A 27,623-nucleotide genomic window follows, 5' to 3' on the forward strand; every position below is an offset into this window, starting at 1 on the left:
CATTTTACTTTCAAATTTGATGAGCGGGAAAAGTGCCATATGGTAGATCTTCCTCAAACAATGGGATGCGGAGTGATGTCATCTCCCTTCACTTAGAGAAAAGGTGCCTATCGTTCTGTCTTTTGGCTGGGCAAGGATTTCACATTGCTGGCCAGTCACTCTTCTGACTGATTAGTTTTCATGAGCAGATGCAATGTCAGTAGCATCAGGTTATTTGAACCTAGACAACAGATCACAGAATTGGCAAGATAAGTCTTATCTTTTACCTTATATATAGTGTTGGCATCGGCTACATCATCCAAGGATGTCTCTGGCCCATTCTTTTTGTTTCATTTTATATATCTAAAAGAACTAAACTTGCAGTTGGACTTTTAGAGGCAATTCTATTGGTTAATTTCCATCATTCACAGATGTTATAACATCTCTAAGTTTTTATGTTTATAACAATTCTAGTTCTTTTAAGAAGAATTTAGCCATCCAGTAGTGAATCTCAAACACTTTTTTTTAATGATGCACATGACATAGCATACCCATAGTATACAACTCAGAGAACTGCCACTGCTAAAGTCTTTAGTAAATTGTAAGCCACTACTTTATGAGAAAGGTCTGTGTCCTGCTTAGTATGTCTTTCAAAGCAAAAGTACTTAACATGAGCCTCTAGGGACAGCCAACAGGTTGGCTTTTCAAATCAAGTCTAATTCCTCCTTAAAAGCAATTCCAAATGGAAGAACTAAAACCACAGTATGCAAGGACTGTAAGATGCATAAATCCTTTCAGAGATTCTTAGCAAAGTTGGCTAAAAAACACCAGTAAAGAGAATTCTTTTCCAATTTGACTGTATTATGATTTCCGCATAGTAGTCATTATTAATTAATGGAAACTAATCATTTGCCTTTCTGTATTTAAAAAATAATCTATTCAAATTTATGTTAAAATGTTCTTGATCAAATACAAATCTTTACCACATTTTCATAGAAATACACAGATCAGTAGAAACATAATGGGCAATAAGTAACATTTACTCAAGCTATTAAATTCTTGTAATGTTCTTTAAGAGAGGGAAATATGGACCTAATTTGAGATTATACTTTTAAGAATTCTTATCTGTATGTCTCCAGTGGGTTGTTATTTCTACACATCTGTGACTATTATTAGAGAACTCTCTCATTTTATGTTCCTGCAAGTTAGAACCAAAAAATATGTTTGGGGGTTTCTGACATTATAATTGCCTTAGCACAATCAAACTATTAGAAATTTGACAGCTATTCATTCAATATAGCTCTTTTGTGTGTGTCTAATAGTCTTACAGCAGATAAGGCTAAGCCACACTGATAGTGAACCTCTTGGGACTAGATGATGTAGGACCATGGATTATGCAGCTGTGTGAACACCTGGCCCAGTGCTAAGGCTATGATAGATGAAGAATGTCTATAATTCCAATACCAACAATTTTAGGGAATAGTCCAGAGTTCAAAGCCAAATTGAGAACATGGAAGATCAGCAACAGAATAACTCTTATTATTAATTCAATCAATTAATAAACCTTTACATAGAGTCTGCAGTGTGTTTAGAGTGTTTTAGGTTATAAAAGATCATACATGAAGAGGAACTGGGAAAATAAATACTAAAAGAAACACAAAATCACATTTTAGATACTAAAAAGATAAAATGAATCTCAAAAGAGGGAACCAATGAGCAAAAAGAATGCAAGTAAGTATATTAGATGTAAAATCAGGTCAAATAGAAACAGTGGTAATAATCTTTATAGAAATTCACTGGTTATTTATTCCTGGCATACAGAGGGACTCTGGGAGCCCATGCCATGTGGAGGGATGCTCTCTCAGCCTGGAAACATGGGGAAGAACCTGGGCCATTCCCGGGATGATGTGACAGACTCTGGAAATCCCTCAAGGAGGCCCTTGCCCTCACTGGGGAGTGGAGGTGAGGGGTTGGGAGGATTGGGTGGTGGGGGAGGAGGGGAGGGAGAGGGAACTGAAAGTGACATGCATAAAAAGTTAAATAAAAAAATATGGGAATTTTTTTAAAAAAGAAAAGAAAAGATATTCACTGGTAAGCCCTGTAGAGAGGTGGAAAAAGTAAGAAGACCAAATTTAAGACAACAAAAGTTTAGAACTAGGGGAGGTCTCAATGGCCTGATGCCACATTGCCTCACTACGAAGACAAGACCTAGAAGAGAGTCCCCAGCCTTAAGGTCCCACAAAGAGGCCTGAGAGTAGACCCTCCCAAACCTCCCAACCCCTCACCAGAGTATAAGATTCCAAGTGGCCACTGACAGCCCACTTCCAGCTCAGGGTCTCCCAGAAAAATGACAAAAAGGAAGCTGAAGCCATAAAGAAAATGTAGCTTGGGAAGAGACAAAGGTCTTGAGTAGAGGACTCAGCTACAAGCCATCGCCACTGAGGTCTGAATTTCAGAAGTCCAGGTACACATAAGAAATTGTCCTTTTGATACCCACATGCCAAGAATGATGCTTAAAGGGCCTATTTACATAGGATGCTTACTTGACCACACCTGTATCCAGACCTTTTGCTTTTTTCAAAAACACTAAGCTACCATTTGAGGATGTCTATAGCACATCCAACCTTTCTCAGAATCTCCCAGACAAAACTCCAACCCCCCAGCCTTTCCCCCTTTCCATCTCAGGAGTGTGAAATCTTATTTTCCAGTTCTCTGCTCAAATTTAACAAGCCACCTTCTGTTTAACCTCTTCCTGTGAAAGCTAAAAGCAGCAAGCTGTCATCTGGCTACCCTAGAATTCTCTAACTTCTCCAGTCTCCCCATCAGGAACCCAGGGCAGAGGGATTTTGTGTCTCTGATAACAGCGGTTTTCAGCCCTGTGTGTTCCATAAAGCTCAACTTTACAACTTAGTACCTTAGATATTCCAGGAAAGAGCCAACCTCCCACCGGCACTGAAAACCTTTCTGTACCTCTGTAACTGTCCGCTCACCATCCGACTGAGAGAGAGGCATTGAGATAGCATTTAATTATCTCAGAACTATCAAAGACTGATTAAATGATTCCATGTTGACGCTGGGGTTTTGTTGATGGTGTCGTTTTACTGCTCTCTGTGAAGATGTGCTCAGTTAAAACACTATGGCTCTCAATTAGGCAGCTGGGTGACGTATAAATATATATTTATGTTTGATGCCTAAGTGGCCGTTGGCTTCCCCACTGTTTTACTTAGCTAACAAAACAACTCTATCAAAGTAAGTATTATTCCAAAACCCAACTTCCTGTGCAGAATGCTCCCTCATGCCCCATCAGTCTAGCTCTCTGATGAACTCCATCGTTTCTTATAAACTGTCCATGGCCCATAAATTTTCAAACATAAAGGCTATTACTGTGCTCTGCAAATCTGCTGAGAACCTGGCCCTTTCGACTCTGTCTTACCTGCCTGAAAACGAGACTGTGAAGAAGTACCACCTGCAGGCTTCCCCCCCTCCTTCCCCTTCACTCAGTGAGAATTATGGAACTTGTACAAGGCTGGAACAGGAGTTTGCTCTGCCTAATTCAAAGCAGCTTCAGCATCCAATTAGCATATTTTGTTCTTGTGAGCACTACATGGAAGAATAGAGAAAGAAAGGGCTTGGGCAGTTTTATGATTAATCTAGACTGTGTAGCTTAGAAAATCCAGAAGGGAGGCAGGGAGAAAAGGAGGGAGGGAGGGAGGCAGGGAGGGAGGGAGGTAGTTCTCCTTTCACCTTCATTTCTATTTTATGTGCATGGGCATTTTGTCTGCATGTGTGGCTGCATGCCTAGTGCCCATGAAGGCCAGATAGATGGGGACAGGAGTTACAGATGGTTATGAACTGCCATGTGGATGCTGGGAATGGAACTCTGGTCCTCCTGGAGAGTAACTAATGTTCTTAACTGCTGGGACATCCCTCCAGCCAAAGTCCTGTTTTGAAATACTAGCTAAATCATTTGTGAGAGTGATGGGAGGAGACTCAAGGGAGCACCCTTATCATCAGTCTACTGTAGCATGCTAAGTAAAAGACCCAGAGAAAGATATTGGAGTTCTAGCTTCAAGCTGAAGATCAGAGAAGCCAAGCAGCCAAGCCACTACCTCTTATCTCTACCCGGCTGAAGCGGCAATCCTAACTAGTATGACTGCTTTGCTATTTTGATCTCCAGTGGCTTTAATAAATCATAAACAATGTATCACCACAGTCTACATTACCAAGGACTGAGTAATCGGAAAGCAGAGACATCATCACCTGTGCCTGCATGCACCCTGCGGTTGATAATCATCGCCTAGACAAGACTGATATTTGAATGAGTACTGAAGGTACAGAATAAGGAGTGGGAAATGGCACACCTATGTCTCTGAGATTTCATTTTGGTTTATCACTGGCTTCATTGATGTACTTCAATTGTTACAACAGCAATGACGGGGTTGGTAGTTGATTAACTCTATAGGACAACAGTGGTATTAGTAGGCATTTTGCTTCAGAGAAAATTAAATGCAAGTGGATGTTTGCCAACCCCGAACAAGTTAAATTCATCAACATAGATATTATGGTCTCAAGAGAAAATTGCTATATTTTAGGATTTTTTCCCCAAGCAGAAGATGGGAGAAGTGTGTGTGTGTGGGGGGGGGAGTCTATTTGTTTCAGGCATCTTCAGGGGCTTTTTCCTGTGCTGAAGGCACCAGCCTCCACCCAGAATCTCTTTCCACCTTCACCCTCCATTCGCATCTCATTAAATAAGCAGTGAGATGTCTGCCATCCGCTAGCCTTGTGGACAGAGAAATACAGTGTTCTGTTGAAGAGTTCCTCTGGCAACATAAGAAAACTGTGGATGCTTTTTATGCATGTTTAACACCAAGTGGGCCACTATATTCTAGGGAGAAAAAAAAAAGACAGCCTTTGCTTGGTTACATTAAAACTTTCTCTCCTAGGCAGTTACAAACCAGATGCGAAAATATTCATCAAATAAACTGACCTTATCTAATCTAAAGAACTTAGGGGTAGAGGGGAACAAAGAAATGGAAACTCAGAAATTTGGTGTCTGAGACTCAATGTGTCCTTTACCAAGACCCCATTGCTAAATTGCTACTGCATCCAGGATACGGATGCTGCTATATCTTTCATTTATTGAAAAATATTATTTGCTGGAATTTATTCATAGTCCACAATGACTAAGCATCAGAAATGGTATGATGTAATTTTCCCTCTGCTTATATAAAAGATTTCCACCAAAAATCCTTTTCGGCAGAAATAATCAAAATTAAAATATGGTTCATTATCCGCCCTGTGTTGCTGAATCCCTTTCTGAAACAATCCCAGGAGCCTGAGGAAGACATAAAGTGAATATAGGAAGTTCACTCTTTGCTCAGTTATCTGATTGTTTATTCAAAGTTCTGTGTGTTGTATAAGATGGGCTCATTGTCTTGTGCAAGCTTTCATTTTAGAAGATCATAAAACCTCCTTGGCAACATTTAACTGAGGAGTTATAGGTACCCATGTGTCGGGTTCTTACACACAACGGTGTGACACTCTGTATCCTGAAGTCTGTCTAGACAGATGTGTAAAATTTAAGTTCCTTAAAAGTACTGTTTTAGTTTTATAGAAAAATATCTTGGAATCATTCATTGTGTCAAAGGCACTTTTTTGACAACTAATGCAACAAACAAAGAGCCATTGACCTACACAGGGCTTTCCACGAAAATTTGGTCAAACTAAAGAAAAAAGCAAATCCAAATCTCTTTTCCTTGTATGCTCACAGTCATCGTCACCATTTTTACCGGCCTTGTGGACAGTCAGAAAATACAGTTTCTCACTTATATTATCCTCTTGGTTTGGATCAGGGTGGCAAGCAACTTGATCTTGAAAAGGAATCATTAACCTTGATAGCAACAATAGCTGGGCTATGTTAAGACTCATGTAAAAGCTTACCCTAACCTATTGTTTCACACACCATGACACAACTACAAATGTAGTGCGTCATGAAGTGATTTTCAATAAAATTGAAAATTTTCCTACATTTTAGACACTGGTTGAAACTGGTTAACCGCCCCGTGCTCACTGCAGAATTACTTGGGTAGCATCGTTAAACAAAGTGAGCTTGATGGAAAACTACTCTTATTACAAAGGGCTTACAGGCAGAGTGGTTAAGTTAATCAGTAACCAAAAAAAAAAAAAAAAAGGTAAACCTAAGGTACCCAGTTTACTGCTGATAAAGCTGTGGGGCTTCTGAATAAATGCCTCTGGAAGCCAGCTTCAGTGACTCGTACCCACACTGCAGCAAATCCTACAGAGATCTCCAACTTCAACTGAAAACAGCTCACATTTGGCTTGACTTGTGTGACTTATCTGCCCTTACAAGATACTTAAGTTAATTTTCTGTGGTACCGCTGTGTAGTTTCTTATTTCCATTTTTCTACAAAACTTACTGTGCTGTCACTCAAAATCATGGAAGTCTTTCACATAGCTCATGACTTGTAGGCATACAACATCAGTAATTTTCAACAAGGTCAGGAAGACTTGCTAGAAGGTTTTCATGTTGCAATCCTGTTAAAAATGTTTTACATGTATGTATGTGTGTGTGTGTGTGTACATGTATTCTGTGACACACATGCAGCACTCAGACTTAGTTGGAAGTGCCATCTTTTTTTTTTTTTTTTTTTTTTTGGTTTTTCGAGACAGGATTTCTCTGGATTGTTTTGGAGGCTGTCCTAGAATTTGCTTGGTAGACCAGGCTGGCCTCAAACTCACAGAGATCTGCCTGCCTTTGCCTCCCGAGTGCTGGGATTAAAAGCGTGCGCCACCAACACCCAACTTACATAGCCATCTTATCAGTCATGATATTACAATCTTAGTTAGTAAATCTTGACAGAAAAAAATCTTTATGAAAAAAACACAATTAAAGCCAAATTCAAAGTAACTGATCAGTTTCTCTTTCATCCATAAGAGCATTTTAGTAAATACAATAGAAAGTATAAAATGATAGCCCTTTAAAAGTAGAGAATGTGTACAAGCTACGAGTGTTTTAGAAATCTCTGGGTCTCAGTTTCCCTGTCTTTTAAGTGGAACTTGGGGAGAAAAAAAATCTTCTTGCTCATGCTTAGAACATGGGATCCTCTGAGTCCATTAACAGTCCTCAAGTAACTCACAAAAGATCATATTTGTAACTTCAGAGCTGATACAATGCCTCACAAATGGTGTATTTGCTCAATATCTGTGTTGATTACTAGGTAGCTACAGACAACTTCCCACAACAGTAAGAGGAACATAAAACTGGAAAATTCAGGTCAATACACGATGAGTACAATCAAGCTTACACAAATAGTAGATTTCCCACACTCCAGTGGACATTGCCAGACCCATCCACATGTGTGCAGTATCAACTAGACCTAATTGGTTGACGTTGAAAGGGGCATAATGAAGAGATGGGTATGGAGGAGTTGGAGGAGGGAAATACATTGTGGAATATTCCTTTATAGTGTGTGAAAATGTGTCATTGTGATCGGTTTAACGAAGAGCTTGACAAGAAGAGGTTAGGCAGGACTTCTGGGGATAGAGAGGTCTTGGGGAAGAGGAAAAGCAGAGTTACCAGTCTGACACAGGAACAGGACTTGCAGAAGGAAAGGAAAATGCCACTAAGCATGTAGCAGCACATATATTAATAGAAACTGGCTAATTTAAGTTATAGGAGCTAGTTAGAAACAGGCCTAAGCTAAGGCTAAGCTTTCATAATTAATAATAAGTAACTGTGTCATAATTTGGGACTGGCAGTTCAAAAAAGCCTATTATAGAAGTAGGTGGTACATATGATCATATTAAATTTTATATGCTTTTGTCTTAGGGTTTCTATTGTTTTGAAGACACATCACGATCACAGCAACTCTTGTAAAGGTAAACATTTCATTGGGACGGCTCACTTACAGTTTCAGAGTCAATCGTCATCATGATGGAACAGGGTGGCATGCAGACAGACATGGTGCTGGAGAGGTAACAGAGAGCTCTACATCTTGCACAGGCAACAGTAAGTGGTCTGGACAGTGGGCATGGCTTTGGCAAATATGAGACCTCAAAGCCTACCTCCACAGTGAGGTACTTCCTCCAATAAAACCATGCCTACTCCAACAAGGCCACACCTCCTAATAATGCCACTACTTTCATGGCCATTTACTTTCAAACCACCACAGTGATGCCTAAAATTTTCCAAAATAAGGAAATGATAAAATTAAAGAAACAAGAAAAAAATTCAGAATAAAAGCTCAGGATATACCTCAGGTATAGAGAACTCCTCGTCCATTTAGGGTTTAATTATTCTGACAGTTGATAGATTTCCTCTTTCTTTTGCTGTATCTCTAAATACATTCTCTACAGTGATGTTTATAAGACTTTGGTGTGGAGTTTGGGGTTTCATCTTGAGGAGAGGCAGTAGTTAATTCTGATTATCAGCTTGGTTGGGTTGAGAGACACCAATGAGGTTATGAGACACATTTCTGGGGGTGTCAGTAGAGTCCATGAGGATCATTTAATACATTGCAGGTTATAAAATAGAGCAGACTATGGGAGGTGGTAACAGCTGGGACCTGAATGAAGAAGTGGGTCCTAGAGGTGGGGGGACCGTTAGAGGGTAAAGCATTCACGCCCTTGGCTCCACTCTCTCTGCATGCATGCGTGAGCAATTTACTCCACCACACACTCCTGCCTCTTCACAGATCAGAAACAATGGACCCAGACGGCCACAACTGGAATCCCTCTGCCACTGTAGTCCTTTCCTCCTCTCCATTGGTTTGCCCAGGTTTTAGTCACAGTCATATAAAACCAGAATAATACAAAGGGAATCTTGTCTTCAAAAATTATTTTGACAACTTTTTTAAGGATTTATTTATTATGTATATAGAGTTCTGTCTGCATGTACCCCTGCAGGCCAGAAGAGGGCATCAGATCTCATTACAGATGGTTGTGAGCATTCATGTGGATGCTGGGAATTGAACTCTTAACCTCTAGAAGACCAGCTAGCATTCTTAATCACTGAGCCACCTCTCCAGCCCTGCTCTTGGGAACTTCTTACAAAAGTATTGTACCCACATCACTCCCACCCCTCCCCCCATATGTACAACTGACTGAATCCATTCAGTATTGCTTATATGCATATGTGTTCAAGACTGACCACTTGGCACAGGACATCCTATGCAGAAGTGAAGATAATCCTTCCTTTCTCAGCAGTCACCTATAACTCTCCATCTAGGGGTAGGACTACATAGAATTGCCCCTGCCCATACTGGCATGTTAACTGCTGTTGTCATTCTGCTGGTTTTGTTCAGGCAACCATGCTGTTGAGATCTCATGAGTGCTTAGTGGACACTCTGTAGCAACAGGCGTTTCCGTCCTCTGACTCTTTCAATTTTTCTTCCCTCTCTTCTGCATTTCCCTTAAGCCTTAGGTTTAGGGGCTGCACTGAAGATACATTAGCTGGGGTTGGACATCCCACAGCCCCTCATTCTCTGAACTTTGATCAAATTTGTAGATTGCTATAAAAGTCTTCATTTGTTACAAAATCACACTTCTTTGATAAGGGATAAGAGCTGCATGTATTTGTGAGTATAAAGATAAATATAAGTATTTGGAATACAGTTATAAGTTATGTTCTCTCTGAAAGACTCTCCCTTCAGGTCTGTGACCTCTCCAGCTAGAGTTAGGTTTGCATAATCCCCTCCTATTGAGTGAGTTCAATTAGACAGTGGTTGTTTACTCCCGAGATGAACGTACCACCGTTGTCCCACCAGGGGTATCTTGTTTACTCCCGAGATGAACGTACCACCGTTGTCCCACCAGGGGTATCTTGTTTACTCCCGAGATGAACGTACCACCGTTGTCCCACCAGGGGTATCTTGTTTACTCCCGAGATGAACGTACCACCGTTGTCCCACCAGGGGTATCTTGTTTACTCCCGAGATGAACGTACCACCGTTGTCCCACCAGGGGTATCTTGTTTACTCCCGAGATGAACGTACCACCGTTGTCCCACCAGGGGTATCTTGTTTACTCCCGAGATGAACGTACCACCGTTGTCCCACCAGGGGTGTCTTGTTTACTCCCGAGATGAACGTACCACCGTTGTCCCACCAGGGGTGTCTTGTTTACTCCCGAGATGAACGTACCACCGTTGTCCCACCAGGGGTGTCTTGTTTACTCCCGAGATGAACGTACCACCGTTGTCCCACCAGGGGTGTCTTGTTTACTCCCGAGATGAACGTACCACCGTTGTCCCACCAGGGGTGTCTTGTTTACTCCCGAGATGAACGTACCACCGTTGTCCCACCAGGGGTGTCTTGTTTACTCCCGAGATGAACGTACCACCGTTGTCCCACCAGGGGTGTCTTGTTTACTCCCGAGATGAACGTACCACCGTTGTCCCACCAGGGGTGTCTTGTTTACTCCCGAGATGAACGTACCACCGTTGTCCCACCAGGGGTGTCTTGTTTACTCCCGAGATGAACGTACCACCGTTGTCCCACCAGGGGTATCTTGTTTACTCCCGAGATGAACGTACCACCGTTGTCCCACCAGGGGTGTCTTGTTTACTCCCGAGATGAACGTACCACCGTTGTCCCACCAGGGGTGTCTTGTTTACTCCCGAGATGAACGTACCACCGTTGTCCCACCAGGGGTATCTTGTTTACTCCCGAGATGAACGTACCACCGTTGTCCCACCAGGGGTGTCTTGTTTACTCCCGAGATGAACGTACCACCGTTGTCCCACCAGGGGTGTCTTGTTTACTCCCGAGATGAACGTACCACCGTTGTCCCACCAGGGGTGTCTTGTTTACTCCCGAGATGAACGTACCACCGTTGTCCCACCAGGGGTATCTTGTTTACTCCCGAGATGAACGTACCACCGTTGTCCCACCAGGGGTATCTTGTTTACTCCCGAGATGAACGTACCACCGTTGTCCCACCAGGGGTGTCTTGCCAGTCAGTAATCTTACCCAGCTGTAAACCCTACCAACCATAACATCAGACTGGAACCTACTTAGCTCGGAGAAAATGACTGAAATGACATCATCAGGCTTACTGGTTCAGGCTAAAATCACAGCAACACAGGAGGCAGAGGTAGACAGATTTTTAAAAAAAAAGCCTTCTCAGATTATTGAGTGAGTTCAAGGCCAATATGGGCAATTTAGAGAGAACTTGTCTCAAAAGAGAAAATGAAAAGGGAGCTAGGGACAGAGCTCAGTGACAGATGTTCGCTTGCCTGGCATGCTTGAGAACCTATGTTCAGTCCCCCTCTTGGAGAAAAGAAAAGATGAAAGAATGAAAGAGAGAAAAGAAAGGAAGCAAGGAAGGAAGGGGTGGGAAATGGTATACAAAAAATATTTTCACCCTAATAGTGTCTTTTACTAAAACAAAAATAATTATAAATACATTAAGCAGAGTACAATGACATCTGGAACTTAATCTGTTGTTTTGAGACAAAACTCTATTCCACCTGCCTCCTTCTGCATTCAAGTGCAAAACCATGCTTTACTCATGAGCCTTTCATTTGTGTCCAACTCTGGATACGTCGGGTGATCAGAACTTTCACCTTGTGCCTGATGCTAGATGCTAAAGTGAGAGTTAGAGAAAGAAATGCTATTTAGAACAAATTTCAAGTTTTGTTTGTCAACATTATTTTCATCATAGAAATAGCATGCCTGTTTCAAGTATGCTTGCACTATGATCACAAAAGTTGTATAATCTCTGGTTGACCTGGTACAAATAGCTTTAGAGGGCGCTTTGCTGAAGTATGCATTGAGTTAATAACAAGGCAATAAACATGAGGACCATACTACTGATGTGTCTTAACCACTAAGCAAACTACAGTCCCCAAATACCAAAAGGCATAAAAGCTGAGGAGATTCAACAGTCTGTATTTCTATACACTACAGTTTGTAAGTTCACCATGTTGAACTAAATCCACAGCCAGCAAGTGCAAAACTTTACATAATAGCAAATATATCAATAGGGAGGTAAGAAGATTTTTGGAGTATTAATTTGAATTTGTTAGTTGCTTATAGTGGGAGAGGGAGCAAAGGGAAAGGAATAAAAGGAGAAGGAAGAGGAAAGAAGAGGAAGAGGAAAGGGAAAAAATTAAAGGAAAGGGGGGAAAAGAAACAGGAAGTTTCTCTCTTTGTGTAAGAATAAAGGTACACCCACAGAATCGGCTAACTTGGCCTAACAGGGACCCACAGAGACTGAACCAACAACCAGGGAACCTGCATGGGACTGATGTAGGCCCTCTACCTGTATGTTGACAGTTGTGCAGCTTGGTCTACTTTCAGGGCACCTAACTTTGGAAACAAGGCTTTCCCTAATACACAGTCTGGCTTTTGAGAACCTCTTCCTCAGACTTAGTTGCCTGGCTCAGCCTTAATACAAGAGAGGTGCTTAGTCTTACTGCAACTTGATGTGGCCATGTTTTGTTGATATCCTTGGGAGGCCTGCCCCTTTCTGAACAGAAATGGAGGAGGAGGGGATTGAGGGGCAGAGGGGAAGTGGGAAAGGGACTGGGAAGAAAAGGAGAGAGGGGAAACTACAATCAGCATGAAAATAAATAAATGAAAAAGTAAATAAAACAGTACAGGTAGACAGGTCAGCATTGGTAAAATGACTTCAGGAGATCCAAGCTTCTGGCTTTCACTCTAATATCCTGCCCTGTGGTGCGGTCATCGAAGTCATCCATGGTGCCTGGCTGCCCCTTCTGCCCTGGTGGTCACATCCCAGTCTAATAAAGTAGAAATAACAGACAGACAGACAGACAGACAGACAAGAAGGGTTTCCACCTAACTTAACCGTCTCCTGTTCAGCCTTCCCGGAAGCACAGGGAACACTTCTGTTGCTGTCTCTTTGGTCAGAGCTCAGTCACATAACTACTTAGCTGTGATACAAGTAGGGAAGGTGGAGAATTTTTCTGGTTAAGCATTGCAAGAGGAAGTCAGCCATACTGTAAGCAGCTTTATGAGTGGTAATGATTGCTACATTGTTGGGGAGAAGAAAAGAAAACTACGTGGAGAGCCTCCTCTGTGCTCTACACCAGAGCTATAATTTATAGAAGAGATTTATATAGCTTTTATTCCTTGCACTAATCCCACAAGCCTCCCTACAATTCAAGCTCAAACTTAAATCTTCAATGCAATTTACCATGAAGTGGGAACTTTAGAGGGGGATTAAGTTATGAGGAGAGGGCACTCATGAATGAAATTAGCTGCCTTAACAAAAAGGAATAGAGTAAATAGCTGGGTAGTGTTCTATCCATCCACTCTGCCTCACGAGTACACAGGAATCCTCTTCTTCAGCTAACCGGGACCAGGCATTCGCCACACTCATCCCATTCAGTCCCCAGCAAGAAGCTGGCATGCCAGCCTCTCATCCAACCTTTTGATACACCAGAGAGGCCAAGTAAAGTTTAAGACATAGGCTCTGATGATTTTCAGAACCGCACTGACCTCGAAAGAATGCTTTCTGCCTTTGAAGTGAATAGCAATTCTTCTTTTACTAACACGTTTATAATTCAACGCATTTTAACGTCAAAACATCTCAATTACAATGGAATTTGAGAAAACCTGCTGCCAGTGTAGCTTTATTAAATCTCAGCGTTCTTCATATTGTGGGTCACCAAATTAACGTTTCCCTTGAACGACTGTCATTCTGATATTATACACAGTTCTGAAAGAGTTAAGTAAAGTGAGCATCATTTTTAATGATGGCTTTCATGTAAGAAACATGTGTATTTATGGATCTTCTGGTAATTCTCTGCATTAATTGCTTGACCTCAAAGTGACCGGAGAAGGTCAAAATTCCTGTAATGTCTCCAAGTGGCGCATTTTCATGTCTAACTTAGCTGAAAAGTATATAAAAGCTAAGGCAGCCTGAAAGTGCCCAAATAGCTCTGCAGTTAAAATGACCTCAAAATGCAAGTTAATCCCTCCAAGGTCAATTGTAATTTATGTTCAATTAACTGGCTCAAGAAACCTGTTTCAGACAGAAGCCAGAAATTAAGGAGTCCATTGCCTGACTTTTCGATGGGAAACTCTTTTTGTAATAGCCACCATCAGAGGACCTGAGTGAGAAGCTCTTGATGGCACTGTCCCTAACAGGGCAGCTAATTCTTCTCACGCTGGCCAACTAACCACACTGCCTTGATCTGGGGATGGTCTAAATGCTTGAAGGTTTCAGATGGAAACTCTATTATTTCTGTCCTTACTCTTCTACATGTGAACAGATAAGCAAACCTTGGCCTATTTCGGCATGGAGTATACAAAGTTAAGCATCCTTTACGACACATCCAAAAACACAGAAGACAGATCTGGAGGTGTTTCAACAAAGAAAATGTAAGAAATTTGAACATCAAAATGAATAATTGTATCATAAATCATAATCCCTAAACAATGAATCCATTTGTCCATTTTAATAGAAAAAAGTAAAGAAATATGGTCAGGAAAAGGCAAGACACTTCCTTAGTATGAAATATTAAGTTATAAATTATATTAGAATTACAAAGTGTTAGCTGTAAATACCATAGAATATTAGGTACAAATGTTGATGGATGCTGCAAGATCCGTGCAGATACTAATAACAGAGGGTGAAGGTTGCTGAGGAACTGAATACTTAGAGAAATGCTCCCCAAATGCATTCCATTCTGCAACAACACTTGATTGTCACAGTGATCTGTCAGTGTCACCCATGTGAGGACACACATGCATGATACTGATACACATGCTAAGGCTACAGAACCACTTCTGGGCACAGCTGTCAACAATATGTAACCTAAGTTCTTCGTGAGGCTGAAGAGGCCAGCTACAGGACACTCACACGACAACTGGACATCATGAAAGCAGATGAAGGATAAGAACATGTCTCAGAGTTAAGAACACTAGAAAGATAGGACAAATGAGGTGTCACACAGGGCCTTAGATCAAAGCTATATAGATCGGGAAAAGGTGACAGGAGGGACATTGTGACACTTGAATATGGACTACGCACTAGGTAATCACACCGCATCCTTGTTAAACTTCCTAGGTTGGATGATCATTCCACAATTGTGCTTTTAAAACTGTCCTTTTTTGGTAACACAAACAGTGAAGTATTTGGTAGGAGAGTATAACATCACCAACAAACATATTCACAAAGAATTCACTAAAAGATTTATTATATGTATTATATGAAGAAAAGATGTTTTAAAAGTTGAATTACATACAGCGAATGACATCTAGGTAAAGTCTAAAAGGAATGCTTTCACTGTTGCTGCTACTTCTGTAAGATTTTAAACTTACATCATAAAGTTGTTTAAATTGTTGCTGAAGTTATTAAAGATTGTAACATTAAAACTACCTCAGAACAAAATCATTATTACTCAACATCCTGACACAAATAAGAATGTGTAGAACCAGAAGTTGTATCTGGTATGTGATTTAAAATACCCAGGAAAGAGTGGACAGTGGAGAAAAAAAATGAGAGGAGAGAGGGTAAAGATGTCAGAGAGAATGGACATGAAGGTACACACCTTTAATCCCGATATTCAGGAGGCAGAGGCAGGCAGATAAGTTCAAGGCCAACTTGGTCTACAGAGTTAGTTGCAGGACGGCCAGGGTTGCACAGGGAAGCCCTGTCTCAGAAAGAAAGAAAGAAAGAAAGAAAGAAAGAAAGAAAGAAAGAAAGAAAGAAAGAAAGAAAGAAAGAAAGAAAGGAGGGAGGGAGGGAGGGAGGGAGGGAGGGAGGGAGGGAGGGAGGGAGGGAGGGAGGGAGGGAGGGGGAGGGAGGGAGGGAGAGAGAGAAGGGAAGCATAAAGGAGAGAGGATATGGGAGACAAACAAAGAAAAGGGGTGTATGGAGACAAACTTTCCAGGGTGCTTTTCATTTTATTGGGCAGTCTCTCAATGTTTGCAACTATCTTTAAACTTTCTGTAGTAGAGAAGTTTTTTAAAGTTGTCTTCCCTAAATCAATGTCCATTCTCAAATTCTTGCTCTGTCTTACTCCCCATGCTTCAGTATTTCCCAAGAATAATGGCCAAAAAATTCTTGGGAGGCAAACACAGTTCGTGAAGCTCCCTTTACCCGAGGTAGATTGCACACTCCACCCACTACTGTCTCTGAAGCAGACTTTACAATGGACATGGGTGATTAGAAGCCGGCAGCTACAGACTGGCTTCCAAATGTCAGAGCTGGTTTGGGTCATAGGCAACATCTTCAACAGACTCGCCCTCAAACAGTACTCACAGAATTGCACAGCTGAGCATCACTGGCCTTCTTCTGTTGACACTATCATGTACCTAGGAATATTACTTTTAATTAAAACCACCAAATGCATGATTTTTTAAATAAAAAAGACTAAAAAAAGGAAGAAGTGGGGAAAGGTGGGGAAGAGGGAGAAGGGGAGAGGGGAAACTGGGACCAGTATGTAAAAATGAAAAAAATTTAAGTAAAAAAAAGACTCTTAAAAAAAGGTGTCAAATGTTAGAATTAACCTGATATTCCTAAAATGCTGAAAAGAATTAGCCATGTAGGATGGCTGGACCAAAATTAGCCATACAGATGGCTGAACAAAAATAGAGAGGTAAAGCCATGAATGCAATTATACTTTCTGTTCAGTGTCCAATTCTCATTAGAAACAGCAGGAACCCTGCCTCTAGACTTCAGAGTCAAACTTCATACTAAACACAGCTTATCATTTTCAGCATGATACGTGGGATGATGGTCCAGCAGAGCTCTTGCAGAAAGCAGATGCACGATGGGGCTAAGCAGAGTCAGAAAAGAAGGGGAAGGCCATGGTACGTAGCACAGAGGTGTTTGGTTAGCACAGAAAGACAGAACAATGTAAGGTCTTCTTAGAATGAGCCCCTGTGCTCATCTTTCTAAAGTTTAGAAAACGGAAGCCTTCACTATTTCTCAGCTTGGCGAGGAACCCAGCCTCTAAACCTGCCCGTGCTCAGTTACCAGGAGCGCTGTAACTGGGTGGCTTAAACAGCAGACATTTGTTCTCACAATTCTGGATGCTGGACTCCTGAAATCAAAGTGTTTTCAGGCTTTTGTTACTGTTGGTTGTGGTTGTCTTTCTGGGACGCTGCCTTTGGCTATTTGGCGCCCGTCTTTTCAGTGCCCTCACACAAAATCCCTCTTCTTATAAAGATAAGTCGCTATCATGGCCCACCCACACCCATTTACCCCTAACTCCCTTGTAAAGAAAATATACAGTCACATTCTGAAGTGTTGGGGTAGGACTTTAACTCTGAGGGGACGCAACTCCGTCCTTAATACTCTCATTATCTTGGCCAATGCACTAGCAAGCTTTGAGCCAGGGTCATCAATGGCACATTTCATTGTCTTCGTCAATGCAAGCAAGTATAAGACTTCCCAGCAAACTCCTTGGTTTGAGCTCTTTTTGTGCTGTTTTCTTTTCCATGTTATAAACTTAGATGTGACACTTTGCTGCCCTAATTACAGAGGAAGAAACAGGAGAGAAGAAATTGGCATATGTGGCAGCATTCCCTGAGAAGGAAAGAAAGAGGAGGAGAAAAGAAAAGACACAACTCCAGCACTTATTTAAGCAAACTTTTTAGAGCTCACTGCCCATTTGCCCTCTAATTAGCTAGAGAACCATGCGTTTACTTTTTTATTTGTCTATACAACCAACAAGTGAAACTGCTACCAGGCAGGGAAGTTTATCACTTAGCTAAGGGCATAAGCAAATCACTCCTATGGGGATGAACTTGTGGGTTCAGAGGATGCTCAGGATCTCCCCACATCATGTCTGAAGATGCTGCTGTTCTCCTAGCTACTCCATCAGAAAGAAAAAATAGTATGGATTTGTCTGAGTTTCAAGGTGCCTCCAGACACAGTGCAGTGTTGTAACTCCGCCATTTGTTAGCAAAGCTGTGCAAACACCAAGAAATAGTGTTGGTGTGCACCAGCGGAGGCAAGATCTTTGTCCTGCATCCTTGACTCTGCATTTGCCATCATTCTCTATCCTGATAACAAGAGCTCTGAGACTGCACACTTGGGGCTGTGAAACATACTCCAAACTCGCATCTGTGAGTCACGCATTATCTTGGGAGGAAAACCTCAACAAGCACTGTTGACCAAATTCATGCAGCATGCACAAAATCTGTGGGTCACTCTACAGTTGCATCTGAGTCTCAATGTCAGATAACAAGTTTTGCATTTCAGTCACCACCCTCCCCCACTTCTCATGGTGATGGGGAACCTTTAGCAGTTACCTCAAGACCTTTTCTCTACCTCTAGGGGGGACCAAGTGATAAAATGCGCCCCCCTCGGCTCTCTCACTCATTCTTCACATGACATTCCTACTCTGTGTTGAAAAAAAGATGCCAACGGCTCCTCAGATAGGGTTGGGACTTCGTATCAGGATTTAATCGGACTTGAGCATGTGTAGGACTTTGCATATTTTCACAACTGTGAGTTCATTTGTGTAGCACTCCTGTTGGGTTGGGACCACACTGTTTCCTTGTAGTCATCCAACGTGTATTGCAATCTTTCTCCCCTCCCCCATCCTCAATGATCCCTGAGATCATTTAAGGGGAGAGGATGTGACAGTGATGTGCATTGTAGGCATGAGAAATCCACCTTTTCTCAGTCTCTACACCTTGGCCAGTTGTGGGTCTTGGTGTTAATTACCACCCATTGCAAAAAGAAGCTTTTCTGATGAGAGTCTGGAGATGTGCTCATTTATGGATGCAAGGATAAATCATTAGCTTTATTATTATGGCCACTTAGTAGAATTACAAAGGTAGGCTTCCTATAGGGCCTATGACTTGCCTTGCCAGAGTTCTTGGCCCCAGTAACAATACCAGGTATGAGTTTCATCTCTTGGAGAGGGCCTTAAATCCAATCAAAAAGTAGTTGGCTGCTCCCATGACATTCACAGCACTATTCCATAAATGGACACGTCTTGTTAGGCTGGTAGATACCATAACTAGGAAGGTTCACAGATGGCTACGATCCATGATTGATTTTCTCCTCTGGTAGTGTGTATAGCATCTTCTAGCACAAGGAAAGCTAGCCAGTAAAGGTACAGCTTTCATCTCAGTACCAGCTTGATTTTTCAATGTTCTATGTGGTGTCTTTAGAAATAGTCTCTTACTATCAAGTTCTTGAAGGTAACAAATCACTGTCAATAACCAAAAAATGAATGTGTGTGTGGGGGTCTCTGGGACCTCCCTAACCAACAACTCAAAAGAGGTACCCAATTCCTGGCACTGGGTTTTTTTTATTTATTAACCTACGGTATGTAGGATAGCTCCATTTAAACTCTGTGTTTATTGTGCCTCTCTGTATTCCTTCCTCTACCCTGCCATTTTGTTCCCTCCATCATTTAACCCTTCCTAGTTCATTGTTTTCCTTTACTGACAGTTAATGCTGCTGAGGGCAGGAAAGTCAGTCTTCCTTAGGACACTTTGTATTTGACCATGCTCCAATGGAAGGCAGCATAAACTGACCTTTATGAGTTTAGAAAACACAAGCAAACAGAGGATAAAGAGTTGAGTGGATAGAGAAGAGAGTCTGGATCTGAAAGGAATTGGGAGAAGGGTGAATATGACCCTACATTCATACTGTTACACAAATGCATTGCATAAAATTCCCAACTAAAAAGAAATAAGACAACTGCATGATGAACTGCCCTTATAGTCCATAGCTACCACCCCTCTGGGCATCAATTTACCTTCACTTCTGGATGCTAAGTTCTCTCACTGTTGACTTATAGATCCTTCACCCACCTTAATGGATCTTTTCACTACAGGATCTGTCTTTCCTCAAATTGGAACATATTTGTCTTTTCGTCACATGGCCAGACTTGCAGAGAGCGCTTTAAGCAGTGAGACATCTAGCCAGTCATTGTCCATGCTGGAGTGGGCTCTCTGGTGACACCGTCTTAATTATCCCATGTAATGTAAGTGACACAATAAAGTTATTCAATCACGAAACTAGATTTAGAAAGAATCATATTTTGGTCTATTGTCGGTATATTAACTAGGATGAATATACATTTGCTCACCTCTCCCTAGGAATAGCTAAACTCTACAGTTTGTGCCCAAACAGAAACTTACTGAACCAGAGTTCAGAAGGAGCAGTTGCATGGCTCCTGAAATGGATAAGACATGACACCGGGGTTACATGCACTTAGGTGGAACATTTGTGAGATACTCCATATATCGCTGTCTTTCTCCATGTGGTATGGGGTAATAGTAACCATTGCATGTTTTCTGTGAAGGTGATAAGGTATGGAACAAAGGCCTATTAACATGGAGGATCCTTCAGGGGAATTCCTGGATGGCCATCTTCCTCTATATACCACACAGTGGCATGTCCCTTTGATGATTAAGATCTGCCACATGAGCATAGGAGAGAGCCCCCACTTGGCTGACGGACTTATATATTGCAATCCCTGAAAGTGACATCTGGGATGGGCTCCTAATCAGGCTGTGTGGAGTTTGCTGTGGGTGGTGATATACAAACTCAGGCTCGGATGTCTACTCTAAGAAAAACCTGCTCCAGTATGGAGTAATTACAGTGGTGGAAAACGGACAAACAAAACATGTGGAATCTATCCTTATGTGTTCAGCAGAAATGGAAAAAGAGGGTGATGAGATGGAAATAAAGTCAGGTGGCTATTTCCTACAGATGGCAGGACATAAGGGAGAGAGAGTTCAGAACAGGCCTGTGTTTACGATCTCTTACTAGAACCTGAAAATGTGGAGCCGTGGGAAGAACTAGGCATGGGTGAGGAAAAGAGCAAGATAAAGGTGACACGAGACACCCGTGGACCTGACCCACATGGGAGAAGGGAAGGCTGTGAGAAAGACAGATATGAATAGCTTTGAAGTGTCAGTCAAGCTTATCAAGTGCTGCTGAACCAGTCAAAAGGAGAGAAGAGCAGAGCAGGGGAGTTAGCTAAAGGCAGACATTCACAGTACAGGCTACTGCCACTGCTACGGATTGCATAACAGAACTACATTAGTAAAACGCGATAGCTGAACACATTGGCCGCATGACATGAAGAAATCATCCAGAAATAAGGTGCAAGCTCCTTTTATGCTGCTTGCATTTGTGATTCCAGATGATGTTCTACAGGCTGCTGGGGGAGACTGTTAGGAGAGGAAAAAAAATCCTGCATGGATAAGCACCCTGCATGGCATATTACCAGCATGTCAGGCCGACCTGTGAGTGCTTCGGTGGCATAACTAATATGGATGCAACCAATTCCTTTCTAAGCATTTAAGACCTGCTTCACAGAAGAGAACTTATGTTTGGAACTGAAGCAAGGACAGGAGCCCAAGCGTGGGAAGGTCACAGACCTCAGTAAGGAAGCAACTGTTCTTCTTCCTCTTTTTTTTTTTGTCAAACTGATGATTTGCCTATCAAACTTCCCTCTGAACATCTGTATGTGCACACACAGATTGCTACTGTTATCACCAGTCATGAAGGGAAGCTTTTTTTCACAGTGGGCAGTGGTTAATGTGGAGACTCATGACCAGTCAAGCTGCTGAGAATAAGTAAATTGTTGCTGCGGCACAGTGTACTAATGCTCTGGCATAAGTGGAATAAAATAATCAGACATCTCCAAGGCTCTGAAAATATCACAGAAATAGAGGAGAAGGGGGTGTAAGAGATGTAGGAAACGATGGTATGTCGTAAATGTATTCCCTTTGAATAGAACCATTGCCACCTAAAAGGAAAATGAAAGTTTCATGTTTAGGAAGCTAGGAATAATTAAAAGGCTCAGGTAATTCATGAAACTTATAGGACATGGGAAACTGAGAGAGATACAAAACACGCAAGACTCATGAGCTCTGTCCCCAAATTCATATAAGCAGTGAACAACTTCAGGGTAAAAGAGGCTCTGGGGGGACAGAAGCTGCCTGCAAGGATTGGGGTGATCTCCCGTTGACTCAGCTTCCCCCAAAGCACTTGTTGAGATAGGCTTCTTGTTGATGAGCTGCCTTTGACTCACCGATGTTCTTGTAAGTAATCCCTTATCCACATTCCTGTCAGTGACCCCAATAAACTCATTGGGTCACCAAGTTAGTCTTGGATAGTTTCTTTGATTTGTCACTCATTCCCTGACCCTGGGTGAATAGTCACCTGTCCACATTTCCTAGGAAATGTCACCCAACATCATGGCATAACCATGTCCATAACTCTATTCATATATCCTGGGTGGCCTCTATGGAAAGCCAGTTGCTTACTTTTCCTTCAGTCTTGAAAAACATCACAAATTATCTTAGCTATTAGCATAATCACTTCTAAATTTCTATCCCTAGCCAAAACCTTCCCACTAAACACAGAGCCAGTTTTTGATCATTCCAACAACCATCTCTAATTTGATAATCCAAAATTCAGATGATAGCCCAAAACTAGTTTATCCTCTTTCTGTCTGTCCTGTCCCTTCTTCTGAAGTTACTGTCCCAGAAAATAGGATCACAATTTCCCCCACTGTTCCAAGTAAGCAAGGGGATTATGACTCTGATCTTTATGCTGTGTGTCTACACTTGTACCTACCTTTCACATATCTTCCTGTTCATCATTCCCATCACCTGTCTCCACTGTTATCACAGCAGCGCTTTACATTCCCTGTTCCCTGAGCCCTCCACTTTTACTCCCACTTCCTTCATGGTCTCACTCACAAACCCGGGTCCTGTGAGGTCATGGACAAACCTATCCCTTTTATAAGTACTGAGCAATCTCCATTACTTAGGAACAAACAAAAGAGTTGATCTGGGTTTCTGAACACCAAACTATCTCAAAAAGTCTCCTTAGGGTTGCTGAGATATTCTAGTTTGTTCACGAAAATGACTAGATGGCTGTCCAGACTTGTTTTGTGGCTGAATACAATTCCAGGATAAATTAACTGAAGGCCCTCCAGCAAGCTGAGTGCACATTTCCTGTAGAAATGCCATTTGTTTGTGGGCAGCATCGCATAGTGCAACCCCTAAAATCTGTGCTGTGAGAGTTAATAGTGCTAAATGGTGGCGATTTTGCAAAAGCCACTAAGCTATTTTATACCCTTAGCCCTAACAGTTTTCAATTTATATCCTTCAGTGTCCTGTGGCTTGATTGTGACTTTTGGAAACTTGTAATTGTAAGGTAATTTCTCTCTTGACTCGCTGTCATTTCCTCTACACACGCCTTCTTCAACACTCACAAATGCCCACGTTCGGAAGTTAACAGGAAAACCTTGCATTTAGAAACACAGGATGTCCACCAAGAAGCCACGCTGTTTCTGGAATATTCTTGCTCCTCTGTGTTGTGCCCCACATTGCAAACACTCCAGAGCATGCCTCATTTCTCTTTTTCTCCCATCCTTCCATTGAATCCACCTGCTGGGATCCGCTCACCCTGCACTTTCTGTCCAGTCTAGGTATCCTGCTATTGTTCACCTCCAAGCTGACATACTGGTATCTGCTTGGCCTCTGTGTATCCGGTTCCGTGCGTTAAATTCCTGACCTTGAATAAACGCAGAAGGATTCCTGCTCAACAGTTGAAATCTAAAACTATCACTTAAGCCCACACACACACACAAAAACACTGGTGACTCCCTTCCTCCTGGTTGCTGAGTTAACCTCTGGTTGCCCATGGCATATACTGCTGTGATTTGGTGTTGTGGTTCCTTACCAGCTCTATCCCATGAAGAACTCTCAGGACAGGAACAACAGCTTGGTAACCTCAGCCTCTCCAATGTCGTACCATTGCCTCTCCAATGTCATACCATTGCTTAGTGTGCACACTGGATTCTCATGCTTTTAAAACAGAATTTTCAGCCTTTTAAAAAAATTTCATGTACTATGCTAAAAATGTGTAAGGGATTTAAGACACACACTCACAAAATTGAAAGGAAAGTTAAGCATTATCATTTCCTTTCAAGTTCCTGAGGGACAAGAGGTGGCAATAAGGAATTGGGTGCTCTTTTCTCTTTATGGCATGGCGTGTTGTTTCTTCAATCTGTTGGATCACCACCCAGCCATCAGTAAAGTCACTGTCTAGTTCACTACAGCATGACAAGTGACAAGCGTAGTAAGTCCTCTGAGCATTTGCCTCTGGTTACTGTGCAGGTAAAAATCAAAAGAAAGTGTTTTCAAGTTCTATGGAGACTTTAGAACTTGGGGAGCATTGAAGCAGTCCCCTCTGAGTCCAGGTTCCTCTGGAAAAAATTCTAAACCACTCTGTGTACTGGAGCATTATAACTCAGTATTCTTTAAAGCAGTTCTTAATTTTCTGTGAAAAAATAATTCTCAAAATGAAAATTTCTCAATGTAATTTAAAGATTGGGAAACCGATCCACAAGTGATAGGTTTCACCTATTATTCTATTGAGTCAGAATTACTGGCCAGAGAGCCTGGAAATCTAGACACTAAGATAGACATCTGAAAGTGGTCCCTTTTAAACTAATTTGCAGGTATGGCACAACAAGCACTTTTCTAAGTGTATTGTGTTAGTGTGAACATTTTAAATTACATGTTATGAAACTCTTAACCATTAAGTTGCAACATCAAACAATCATTGCACCCTTTAATACAGCAATATTTTGACCACAAGGAAATCAGAAAACAGAATACTAATTGTCCTCGGAAGATTATGGCAGGATGTGCAAGAATAATTCATTTTTCTTAATCATAGCAGCATATTAACATTACAAATTTGCCTAGAGTTGACTTCCTGGGCTGGTGTGAATCACTATAGCCGCTGACTTGGCAAGGTATGGCCCTTGTGTCCTGTGAAATACTGCAGGTGCCAATTGTAACAAAGTCACAATCGTCTTTCTTTAATGAAGCCAGTAGAAATAGCTAAGTGTCCACAAGCGAATCCCAGGGTGTCTGGTGTCGAGAAGGTCAATTACTGGAAGGTGGCAGACAATTGGGAATGCATTACTACTAACTGACATGCTTTTGCATTTCTTTGCAATAATGCACTGTTAGTTTATTAGAATACACGGAAATTATTACAGCAAGCATTGGATCAGACATTCTGACATATGAGAGATCTAAATTGTCAGAATTTATGTAAAGACCACAAAGCAATAGAGACCCTTGCTCATATTCTCCACCAAATTCCAAATTGTAATTTAAGAGGAAATTTATCTGAAAAACTATGTTTTGTTTTATTTGCTATTTAGTTTTTTGTTGTTGTTGCTAGAGTTATTTTTGTTTCTTTGTTACTATGTTAAGAGGAGTGGAAATCTTTTGTTAGAACCTACTCATGATTTTTGTGGCCAGCAGTGTGAATACTAGACAACACACATTGTAATTTGTCCAGATTTTTTCTTTTACTGCAAATAAAATCTTATGGGTGCTTACTTAGGTTTTTGGTGTCACATCTTGTTGTTGTTTGAAGTCATTTCCTCCCAATATGAAAATTCTATTATTTTTAAATTATTCATGTGAAAATGAAAACAGTATTTTTCTATGTCAAAGAGCAGAGCTAGTGCAATAATAAGGAAAGTTACATTAAAATGCTAAATATTGCCAGGTGTGGTAATGCATGCCTATAATCCCTGCATTCAGGAGGCAGAAGCAGGAGGATCACCTCAAATTGCAAGCCAGTCTGGTCTACACAGAAGGTTCCAGACCAGCCAGGGCCATACAGCAAGACAAAAATACAAAGCTAAAAGTATAATAGTAAATAATTATTACATGCATTACAAATGTCTGCTAAAGTGTCATATATTTTGCTCAACTTTACAAAATAATTCACCGCTTCTTTTTAAAGTCCTATTTTTTAAATGGATATTGTTTCATTCCTACTTAGTGAAAATCTAATTACTTCTAAAATAATAAGCACTTGGTGAGGTACATACATATAACTACAATAACATGTTTCAAAAAGTTTTTTAAACATCCTCTTTATCTTAATCTATGATCAAAAAATCCATTTTAGATTGCAAAACTCAAACTCAACATTTTTTGCCATTCATTGCCTTGTTACCAGATACCAAAATTTAGCAAATAAACGATTAAATTCTTTAGAGTTTTAATTTTCCTTTCTGGAATTCTGTAAGTACAGATACACATCTCATGACTCTGATGTTTAGATGAATTAAGTTGACTGAATCTTTAAAAATCAGCTTTTGAAAAGGTTAGCTCTCTTTCTCATGCTTTAGTCTCAGAGACAATGGCATTTCCATTTTCCTCTCATCTCTCCCAATGACTTCCATGCATCACAGAGAGGAACTCCATCGGCTTACTTTTTTCCAGTGCTTTTAAAATGAAAATAGTTTTCATTTTTTAATTATTAAAATCTGGGTCTCTGAAGATTTTTCTCAGGCTAGTCTCAGTAGAAAGTCCTGTGAATAGAGCTGTTACATCAATTCCCTGAATAATAGCTTAATTACTTATAAACTCTGGAAACCATTACTTTATCATCCTTTGAAGTGCACAGGCAACTGGCCAGGCTGAGAGCAAAACACTTGTTACTTTTTCATGTAATGAGCTTAATTTCTTTTTTGTTATTTTTCACTATTTTGAGGCGGCAACTTGGTGGGATATACTTTAATGTTCAAAAGATTAAAAGATGTGTCATTTTGCTTCATAAATGGCCTCTGCAATCCACTTGTAAAATACTCAAAGAAATATTGAAGGCTCTGAAGATAATGATTTATGAGATTTTGGAAATCATGGGAACTCAAAGATAAAGCTGTGTCTGAATGACAACAATATTGTAAGCAGTAGTTGTCCGAGCTTTCCGCCTCTTAATTCAGTCCTCATAAGCCCTCCAAAGTTACAAGAGCAGCCTGCCTCTCTCCCGCAGCTGGTCTCAACTTCCCCTCTCCCTACCTCCTCTAGCTGAGGCTTGCGGCTGCGGGCGAGTTGAGCCTGCAGCAGTGGCACCTTCCTTGGGGCGTCCTGGGTCCTCCCCACCCGTTTTCTCGGTGGGTCTTTTTTTTTTTTAATCTCCCAGTTCATTGTCAGGTGTATTTCCCCCCCCCCCGCCCGAACATAGATCAAAGAGAGTCCTAAACATAAGTGGCTATTGTGAGGATGAAACACTATATGTCTGAATATTATCCCCCCCAAAAAATGAGGAAGGAAAAAGTGTGAGCGGAGGATTCTAAATTCACCTAGGCAGGATGGTGACCCTCCTGGCAGGCTCAGGTGGTGCAGAACCCATCTGGAAAGACACATCTTCCGGAAGCCTCTTCAGTCAGGCTGTATCTGAGACCAGCGGCTGCTGTCTGACCCTGGTGGTCTTTGATTCCCTAACCTCCCTGGAGGGGTGTGTTTGACCACCAGTTTCAGGGAAAAGAACCCAAGGAGAATGGGCAAGCCCCAAGGAGTCCGGAGGCTCCCTCACAGCTGTCCAGCTCATGAGGGCCTACACCAGATTTGGGACTGCAAACTTCCGGACCATTTCAAATATTTCAAAATGATATCCGTATACTTCTGATATTGCCTCCCTCCGCTGTACACAGTAATTGCTAGCCACCTTCCCTTTGTCAAACTCAATCCGTCTAAGCATCCTGCTTTGGGGACCCATTTTGCATTCTGCAATGCCCCTATTCCTCCCCAGACATATATGTCAAGGAATAAGGAGTTGAGACATGACATATTAATGTTTTTATCTGGGGACTCTATGCTCCCACGGGAAGGGAGGGAACCCAA

The 27,623-nt window shown here is 41.5% G+C and overlaps 1 pseudogene; it reads left to right on the forward strand.

The window, feature by feature from the left end:
* Positions 1 to 27,623, forward strand: part of LOC101826961 — a 57,716-nt pseudogene that overhangs the window by 28,845 nt on the left and 1,248 nt on the right.

This window comes from Mesocricetus auratus, unplaced genomic scaffold, assembly GCF_017639785.1.
Source record: "Mesocricetus auratus isolate SY011 unplaced genomic scaffold, BCM_Maur_2.0 Super-Scaffold_100029, whole genome shotgun sequence".
NCBI classification, from domain to species: Eukaryota; Metazoa; Chordata; class Mammalia; order Rodentia; family Cricetidae; genus Mesocricetus; species Mesocricetus auratus.